This window comes from Mesoplodon mirus (assembly GCF_964341445.2).
Source record: "Mesoplodon mirus genome assembly, chromosome: 5".
Classification (NCBI taxonomy): Eukaryota; Metazoa; Chordata; class Mammalia; order Artiodactyla; family Ziphiidae; genus Mesoplodon; species Mesoplodon mirus.
In genome coordinates, this window is record NC_138980.1 from 67,091,364 (window position 1) to 67,100,432 (window position 9,069).

Genomic DNA, 9,069 nt, shown 5'->3' on the forward strand with positions numbered 1-9,069 from the left:
TGAAAAAATGCTGTTGGAAAAATGACTCCGATAGACACAGGGCTGCCACAAACCTTCTATCTGTAAAAATCGCAGTATCTGCAAGGTCCAATAGATCAAAGTACAATGAAACGAGGTATGCCTTTAATCAAAACGTTCAGAAAAATATAAACCATCCTTTGTTTTTGGCAAAGCCATACCAGACTTGCTACCCACAGACACTGGATTCAAACCATTTATCTCCCTTGCTTTTTTTCTTTTTTTTTTAAATTTTTTGGCTGCGTTGGGTCTTCATTGCTGCGTGCAGGCTTTCTCTAGTTAGAGACTGGGGAGCTACTCTTTGTTTTGGTGCGCAGGCTTCTCATTGTGGTGGCTTCTCTTGTTGCAGAGCACAGGACTAGGCACGCGGGCTCAGTAGTTGTGGTGCATGGGCTTAGTTGTTCTGCAGCATGTGGGATCTTCCCGGCCCAGGAATCGAACCCATGTCCCCTGCATCGGCAGGCGGATTCTTAACCACCGCGCCACCAAGGAACTCCCTCCCTTGCTTTAGAAGTGAGGGCCCATCCAGTTTCCTAGCTCTGGTTTTGAGGCCTAAATCAGTACTAATATTCCACATATGTCTCTTAAAAACTACAAAAGAAGTCATTCTAAGCTCACTGCCTTTTGAAGAGCCCTTTGTATATAGTGCCCAAAATGGTGTGAACCTTTTTGGCCAGAGCCTGGAGGGGCAACTCATGCCCAATCCCCTTGCTTTTAAACTGCTGTGTTTTAATGCTGACTCCCATTTTACAGCCAAGCCAATTAGTAGGGCTGGTCAAGCGTGAGGAGCTTGGAGGCCTAGAACACAGCACTCAATTCAGCCTGAGAAAAACAGGAAGCCTCTCCTGTCAGAACTTCCCTGTGAGAACTATGCCTAGACAACAAATGTCACAAGTCCGAGAGACGGAAGTTGTAGTTCTGTACTTCCCTGCGCACGTCAGCAAGCACTTGAATCTCTACCTGATGGAGGACTGGCAGAGTGACTCAGGAGAATGGAATTTTAAAAGATGACTATTTCACTCCTCATTCAATTTAGTGAGCATTATTGCCCACTTCAGGCTCTGAAGTGCTTAGTAAATAACTCCTTTAGGGTTGAAAGGATGTTGGGTCGAAAGGATGTTGGTTCCAAAGCCCAAGAAGCTGCAAGGTTTACTCCAGGCACTCTAAACCAGCTGGATAAAGTGTGAAACAGTCTGAACTTATTTACATATGAAATGCAAACATGCACTTACCCTCAGGCCTCCAGATCTGATGATTGGCTTATTGGTAACCAAGCCCAAATACACCGGGAAACAAAAACAAAAAAGCCTTAGGGTGCTGAATGAGGCTTTTACAAAAAAAATTTAGAATGTCCACCTCTTTTTTTATTTCACTGCATCTCAAAAAATTACCAATCATCCAAAAATTAAAATATTCTGCTTTGCAGGAGCTCAAATTTCATAAAAGCCTCCCATTAATATTCCTTCAGAACCTCTGTGAAGGACTTCCCTGGTGGTGCAGTGGTTAAGAATCCACCTGCCAATGCAGGGGACACGGGTTCGAGCCCTGGGTGGGGAAAATCCCACATGCCGTGGAGCAACTAAGACCAGGCGCCACAACTACTGAGCCCGCGCGCCTCGAGCCCGTGCTCCGCCACAAGAGAAGCCACCACAATGAGAAGCCCACGCACCACAACGAAGAGTAACCCCCCCCGCCCCGTTCTCCACAACTAGAGCAAGCCCATGCGCAGCAACAAAGACCCAACAGAGCCAAAAATAAATAAATAAATTTATGGAAAAACAAACAAACAAACAAAAACCTCTGTGAAGCCTTTCCTTTCGGCGGAGCGCGGTGGCAAGATGGCCGTGCAGATTTCCAAGAAGAGGAAGTTTGTCACTGACGGCATATTCAAAGCTGAACTGAACGAGTTTCTCACTCGGGAGCTGGCTGAAGATGGGTACTCTGGAGTTGAGGTCCGAGTTACACCAACCAGGACAGAAATCATTATCTTGGCCACCAGGACACAGAATGTTCTCGGTGAGGAAGGGCTGATGGATCCAGGAATTGACTGCTGTGCTTCAGAACAGATTTGGCTTCCCTGAGGGCAGTGCAGAGCTTTATGCTGAAAAGCTGGCCACAAGCGGTCTGTGCACCATTGCCCAGGCAGAGTCTCTGCATTACAAACCCCTAGGAGGACTTGCTGTGCGGAGGACCTGCTATGGTGTGCTGCGGTTCATCATGGACAGTGGGGCCGAAGGCTGCAAGGTCGTGGTGCCTGGGAAACTCCGAGGACAGAGGGCTAAATCCATGAAGTTTGTGGATGGCCTAATGATCCACAGTGGGGACCCTGTTAACTACTATGCTGATACCACCATGCGCCACATGCTGCTCAGACAGGGTGTATTGGGCATCAAGGTAAAGATCATGCTGCCTTGGGACCCACCTGGTAAGATTGGCCCTAAGAAGCCCCTGCCTGATCACGTGAGCATTGTGGAACCCAAAGATGAAATACTGCCCACCACCCCCATCTCCGAGCAGAAGGGTGGGAAGCCAGAGCCACCTGCCGTGCCCCAGCCAGTACCCACAGCATAATAGGGTCTCCTTGGCCACTGGATCTGGAGTCTGGATGTTGCTCTATAAAGACCTTTAATAAAATCTTTTTTAAAAAAAAAAAAAGAACCTCTGTGAAGGGGGCACTGCCCATTACCCCGTTTCAAGGTTGAGAACTGTTTCCAGCCAAGAAAGAAGGGCCTGCCCTTGGGTGACAAAGGTGCAGGCCTAGAACACTCCGTGGGGGTCTGTGGCTCATACCCTAGCCCTGGCTCTCACCTGGGCCCAGTTCCCCTTAAGGGAGGGTATTTCTGTTCTTCAACAGAACAGCCAGGCCTGGTGTTTATCACTGTCTTTCTTTCCTAACACTGAAGTCTTAAATTCTCTACCAATGGGAACATTTGTGGGGGCAGCCAGGGTGAATGAAAGCAGAAAATTTCCCAAAACTCTCGGCCTACTTAACCACCCTGACAGCACATAGTTACAGTGTCTGGGGGAGGGGGAGCGGACTGTTTCCAAAGGAAGCATGATTAATTGGCCATTCCAAATAATTCCAAAGACCATTTAGAAAATGGTTAACAGTTTTTTAAAAATGTGGCCCAGAAATCTAATTTCCAGAGATTCTTAGTATTATGGGGCTCCTGGAGAGCCCTGTAAAAAGCTCTATCATAGCAAGCCCAGCCAATGAATAGGTACATGGCGGGGGGTGGGGGGAGACTCTTCGGTAAGTAGAAATATGTGGTAAACACACATTGCTCAATGCTCCAATGACCTGTCTTAAGACATCTTTTACAGAGAATGATGTTGCTGATCTGACTAGGAAGCTCGCTCTCCCCAGCTGCCAGCACTCAGGATTTGTCCTCCCTTGAGTGCTGTGCTGGTTTCTCCGTTTAATGCACAAACCAGCTGCAGCCACCTTGCCAAGTTCTCAGCAATTCCCTCAACTGCCTTTTACTGTACAGGATTCCTGGAGTCCAATTCTGTTTTCTGGAGTCAAACAAATACAAAACAAATTGGTGAGAAGTTTCAGCTATTTCACTTCCTCCTAGAAAACAGAAGTTTGTGAAAGGTTCAATCTAAAAAGGACAACTGTGCTTTTTGTGTTTTGTTTTTTGTTCACAGGATCAGTAAGTTTCAGAGCTGGGGAAAAAAAACCATATATCACCAAATATTCCTCTTCAAAAATCAAAATATCTTCTTCCTATTTCTCAAGAATTTAAGACAAAATGGCCAATTAACACTTAAGCAGCCTTACCTAAGAAGCCCACAAACTGAGGGTAGCAGGTAGGAAAGGGGAACTCTGTTCTACAATTAACAAAGAGCAGGGGACTCCTTTCAGCTTCCCCAATGCCCCCATTCATGTTTGGGGCACTGATTATCCTTCAATAACTTCCCTGCCATTAAATCTCCTACCACTCGCTCAGGGTTGGGTTTCACCCTGGGGATAAGAGGTGTTTGTAGAACACTCTGAAATTTCTAAAGGGTAAACGCTGTGGACAATACAACCTCAGTGCATATCAAGGGGAGCAAAGCCCTCAGAGTCATTAACTCACCCGGCCAAATGAGAAGAGAAAATGAGCCGCAGCTGCGTGCTTCCTTTCCCGCATAAGAAGCAATTTTTTTTAACTTCTGCTAACAATGGCCGGGGTAATTGGCACCTGGCTGCCTGCTCCCACATCCTTGTCTGCTACAAAGATTTCAGAAGCAGGGTTCACAGAATCCCAACGGAGTTGGGATTCTAGGCGAGTTCTAGGCGTTGTCACCTCTTTTCCAGGCTGTCACAACAGCCTCCTCGGTGTCTCCCCATCCCAGTGTTCCCCTACCCCAACCCAGCAGACGCTTCAATGGCTCCCCACAGTACACAAACCCTCAGCTGAGCGCTCAAAGAGTTCTTCCCAACCGGCCCTAGCCTAAATCTCCAAACTTCCCCTCCGCCCCCAAAACCGCCCTAGCACTCGGTCCAGTAAGTCACCGAATCGTCTTTCCCTTACCTCCAGCGCAAGGCTCAAGGTCTCCTTCTCCAGAGGTCCCCTTTCCCTCCTTCTACTCGTCCAACGCCCACAGCTGCCGGAGATTAGACGCCCCCCTCAGGGCTCCGCTCAGATTTCACTTCCTCCAACAGGTCTATTCAGATCCCTAGACACCGTTCTCAACACTCAGGATTCCTTTCCCCCCGCAACACCTTTCCTGAACACCCCCGGCCCCTGTTCCCACCCAGGGGGTTCCCGAGCGCTCTCCCGCCCCAGCAGGCCCGGCTCAGAGCACGGAGTGGATCCCCGGCAGCGCCCTAGAAATCGCAGCCCAAGGCGAAGAGATGCAGAAGCCTCCCGCAGACGTCTCCCGAGACCGGGTGTGGCGAGCCCAGCTCTCAGCCGACTCCTCGCAACGCGGAGCCCCTTAGTCCACTGCCCAGAGGCCGGGCGGGCGGCGGTGGATCCTCCCAGCCTCCGCCAGCGGCGCTGCGACGGGACCCGGAGGAGCAGCCGCGAGGAGCCGGGGTGGGCATCGGGCCGGCTGCAACCGCTCCCCAGCTCCCGGCCTCTCTCCCAGCCCGTGCGCGCTCCTCGGCCGGAGCCGGCCCATCCCGCCCCGGGGCCCTTCGTTCTTCCGGCGCCCTCTGGGGAGCTCGGGGGTGCGCAAAACCCCGGAAGGGCCCTGCCCGCGCCTCATCCCCTCCCTGGTCCCAGCTTGGCCGGGTCCGGCTCCGCCGCACCTTACCTCTCTTCTCTTCGAACCTGCTAGGCACTGGTTCGGCCCGGACCCGCTGGGATCAGACGAGACCGCACAAGTCGCGCCGCACCTGCCAAGGAGCGAGTGAGGAGCCTGGGCGCGTCTGACGTCACAACCGGCCCGAGCGCCGCGAGCTCAGAGTCACCTGATCACCTTGGCAACCCGCACGGGGCGGGGCGAGGCGGTGGGCGGTGTCACAGCAAGAGCTCAGTTCCCTGCAGCTGTGCCTGGAAGCGCCTACTGGAGCGCTCCCGGGCTGTTGGCGACTCGGAGACTCGAGGTCCGTCTCTGGCCTGGCTGCTCAGGCCTCCGAGTTGGGATGGATACCTGAGACTCCAACAGGCACTCCCCTCAAGTTCGATCAGTGCTCCGAGACTCCAGACGTTATCCCCTCGCCGCCAGTGCAAGTACCTGGCTGGCAGGGCCTGTGTCCCCACCGTACCCGGTTCAGTGCGTGGCACGCAGGGTTCGCTTGTGGGCAGGTCCTCTCCGTGTCTTCTGGGTCTAGACCCAACTAGGTTCGAGGGTTTGCTCCGCGAACTGAACCTGAGAGGACTGGGGCTGAGGCTGATAACTGGATTGCTCTCTGGCAACTTTCCCCATAAGCCTCTCAACAAGTAGTGCAGCCTTTGCTGGAGAAAGTAATAAGACTTCATTCATTCAGGAGAGGGGAGGAGACGGGCTGTAGCCCAGGCCCAGACCTCCTGTCCTGAAGGCCTCCTTCTACTCCAACAGAAAGAGAAAGCACTGAAACACTGCCCAGAGCAAAGCCTAGAATAAGCCTGGAAGTGCTTTTTTGTTTTTCAGATTAGATACCGATTTTCTCTTCAATTTTCTCCCCTTGCTCACTATAATCGTATGCCTGCACCTCTATGACTTTCCAGTTGCTAGACATAGACCATCAGCTTCCAAATGAAAATCTAACACTCCATGGAGGTCCTGGTTTGAAAGCCACTGCTTATTTCATCCCTTCACTTTCTGAGTTCCATTTAAGTTTTACTCTTCTAGTCCCTGCACCACTATGGAGGTTTCATGTATGTCGTCCTTCCCTCTCAGCCTGTGGGATTTTAAACCAAAAAGTTATTTTATAAATAACTTCTAGTGAGTACATTTTGGTGCCTGGCAATGAGCAATGCCAGGCTGCATGAGGCGTGATCCTTGAAGATCAGGAGTTTTCGGTGGTGCACCTCATATCCAAGTACCACCTGTGCTGTTTACGTCATAGTTTCATTTTAAGTGACACTTCTTTATTTTTATACATTTATTTAAAAAAGAAACTAGCGGGACTTCTCTGGCAGTCCAGTGGTCGAGACTTCGCCTTCCAATGCAGGGGATGCGGGTTTGAGCCCTGGTTGGGGACCAATGATCCCACAGGCCTCGTGGCCAAAAAAACAAAACATAAAACAGAAGCAATATTGTAACAAATTCAATAAAGACTTTAAAAATGGTCCACATCAGGGCCTCCCTGGTGGCGCAGTGGTTGAGAGTCCGCCTGCCGATGCAGGGGATACGGGTTCGTGCCCCGGTCTGGGAGGATCCCATGTGCCGCGGAGCGGCTGGGCCCGTGGGCCATGGCCGCTGGGCCTGCGCATCCGGAGCCTGTGCTCCGCGGCGGGAGAGGCCACAACAGTGAGAGGCCCGCATACCGCAAAAAGAAAAACAAAACAAAACAAAAAAAATGGTCCACATCAAAAAAAAAATCTTTAAAAAAAAAAAAAGAAACTAGCATACAAACGGGAATAAAAGACAGTTGTGAAAGATAAAGTAGAGTCATGACTCCAGTCAGAGTTGTACTAATAGGAGAGAAGAGATTTAAAACATGAGCCCAGGTCCCAGAGGGCAGAGATTAGACGGCAGGAAGATGGTGGGAGCAGGGCAGGGGCAGCCACACCTGGGTGGCAGTTCTGAGGAGGGGAACTCCAACTGCAGGTTAGGGACAGGTTGGGGAAGAGTTGGGCTAGAATGAGGTTTGAGGGAGGCCGTGGAGGGGAGAAGTGCTAGGAGCAGAGAGAATGGAGAAGGGATCTAGAGAAAGGAGAAGGAGCAGTGGTTTGGGGAGAGGCTGCTGAAAGGAAATGTGTACTAATAGCATTAAGGGAAGGGAGGCTGAGAGGCTGAAAAAGTGAGGACTGCAGAGAAGGAGGAGCAGGTGAGAAGAACCTGATGTAGGCCCGAGGGGAAAGCACAGGGCCTCTGAGGCTCTACTGTGGGCCGGGCAAGGTGAGGGTGAGGGTGAAGGCGGAGATAACTGCCCCAGCAAGGGAGCAAGGCTGGAGAGGTCAGCTGGGACATATGGGGTCATGCTGGAGGAGAAGAGATGGAAGAGTGGTGTTTTCAGTAAGGTCCTTGGCCACTCCCCTTTTACTGAGCTGCTTGATTGTAACAGGGCATAACCACCAAAGGAAAAATAGAATGTTCCCCACCCCCATCCCCACCACCCCCTTGAGGAAGGAGCGCTATCAGATGAGTACAAACTCAAGGAATGTTACTTGGCAGCATCCAAGAACCAGAGACATGGCCAGGGAGCACATCTCACATGACTCTTTTCTAGGATTTGACCTCAAGTCCCAGGAGTAAGCAGCCAGCCAGATGTAGAAGTCACTGGAGTTTCTTCACAAGTTTCCATTCCCAGAAATAAAGAAAAATGTCTGTGTGGAAGGTCCTGACAAAGCATATTTTTTGTGAAAGTCCATTAGCCACTGGAACTGCAATGGATTTTCAACATTTGTGAACTCAGGAGAACCATCCAAGGATTGTGGAGGCAGCACGATGCAGGGGTTGGGAATCTGTGCTCTGAGGTTTATTCATTTTGTGAAATCAGACAAGTTACCCACCTTCCTTGAGCCTCAGTCTTATCTGTAAAATGGGTATAATACCTACCTCAGGAGACTGTCATCAACTTGAGGTGAATTCTAGGTCAAAGGAAGAACACAGATTCACAGTTTTTCAGAAGGCCATTTTAAAAATCATTGTAGGGCTTCCCTGGTGGCACAGTGGTTAAGAATCTGCCTTCCAATGCAGGGAACATGGGTTCAAGCCCTGGTCCAGGAAGATCCCACATGCCGCAGAGCAGCTAATCCTGTGCGCCACAACTACTGAGCCTGTGCTCTAGAGCCCACGAGCCACAACTACTGAGCCCAAGCGCCACAGTACTGAAGCCCGCGCGCCTAGAGCCCATGCTCCACAACAAGAGAAGCCACTTCAAGGAGAAGCCCGCGCACCGCAACGAAGAGGAGCCCCAGCTCACCGCAACTAGAGAAAACCTGAGTGCAGCAACGAAGACCCAACGCAGCCAAAAATATAAAGAAATTAATTTTTTTTTAATCGTTGTATTTTCATTGGACCCCATTTGTTCAGTCACCAATTGGGTGAAAGAATGTTTCTTGGATGCCTAATCTACACTCCACACTGTGATGGATATGAAAGGAGCAAGTTCTCTGACTTGGTCCTCCAGACATCACACTCCTGATAGGACAGTGAGACAGCATGAGAGCTCACAAAGCCCCTGTGAAATTGAGTGCTAAACTGTGTCATGCCCTTCTCTGCCCTCAGCATTCATGGAGAGGGATGCCATGCCAGCTGCATTGGCTGAAGTGGGATGTATAAAAGAAAGGGTCTGGAACAAAGCCTGAAATTTGGAGGATTTGGAGAAGTGGTGAGAGAAGAGAGCATTCTTGGTTATATCATCTGGATGACATGAACACCTGGGACAGGGGCTCAGTAAATATTTGCTGAATGAATAATTGAATGAATGAATGAATGAACAAATAAGCAAAGGCAATAACACTAGAG

General features: G+C 50.4%; 1 protein-coding gene and 1 pseudogene across 4 annotated transcripts in view; one reads left to right on the forward strand and one right to left on the reverse strand.

Moving 5' to 3' along the window:
• The window catches only part of CYSTM1 (cysteine rich transmembrane module containing 1), a 71,465-nt gene extending 66,053 nt beyond the window's left edge, over positions 1-5,412 (reverse strand). For 2 of the 3 annotated variants that reach the window (XM_082620612.1, XM_082620610.1), the window contains exon 1: positions 5,266-5,412. The gene's annotated coding sequence lies outside the window, so the exon portion shown is untranslated. Of the gene's footprint in view, positions 1-4,538; positions 5,125-5,265 lie in introns of those variants that run through there. The other variant, XM_082620611.1, reaches the window with a different exon arrangement.
• Positions 1,726-3,221, forward strand: LOC309805151 (small ribosomal subunit protein uS3-like; annotated as a pseudogene). The gene has a single exon. The product of its transcript is annotated as a small ribosomal subunit protein uS3-like (transcript).
• Positions 5,413-9,069: the final 3,657 nt, after the last annotated feature.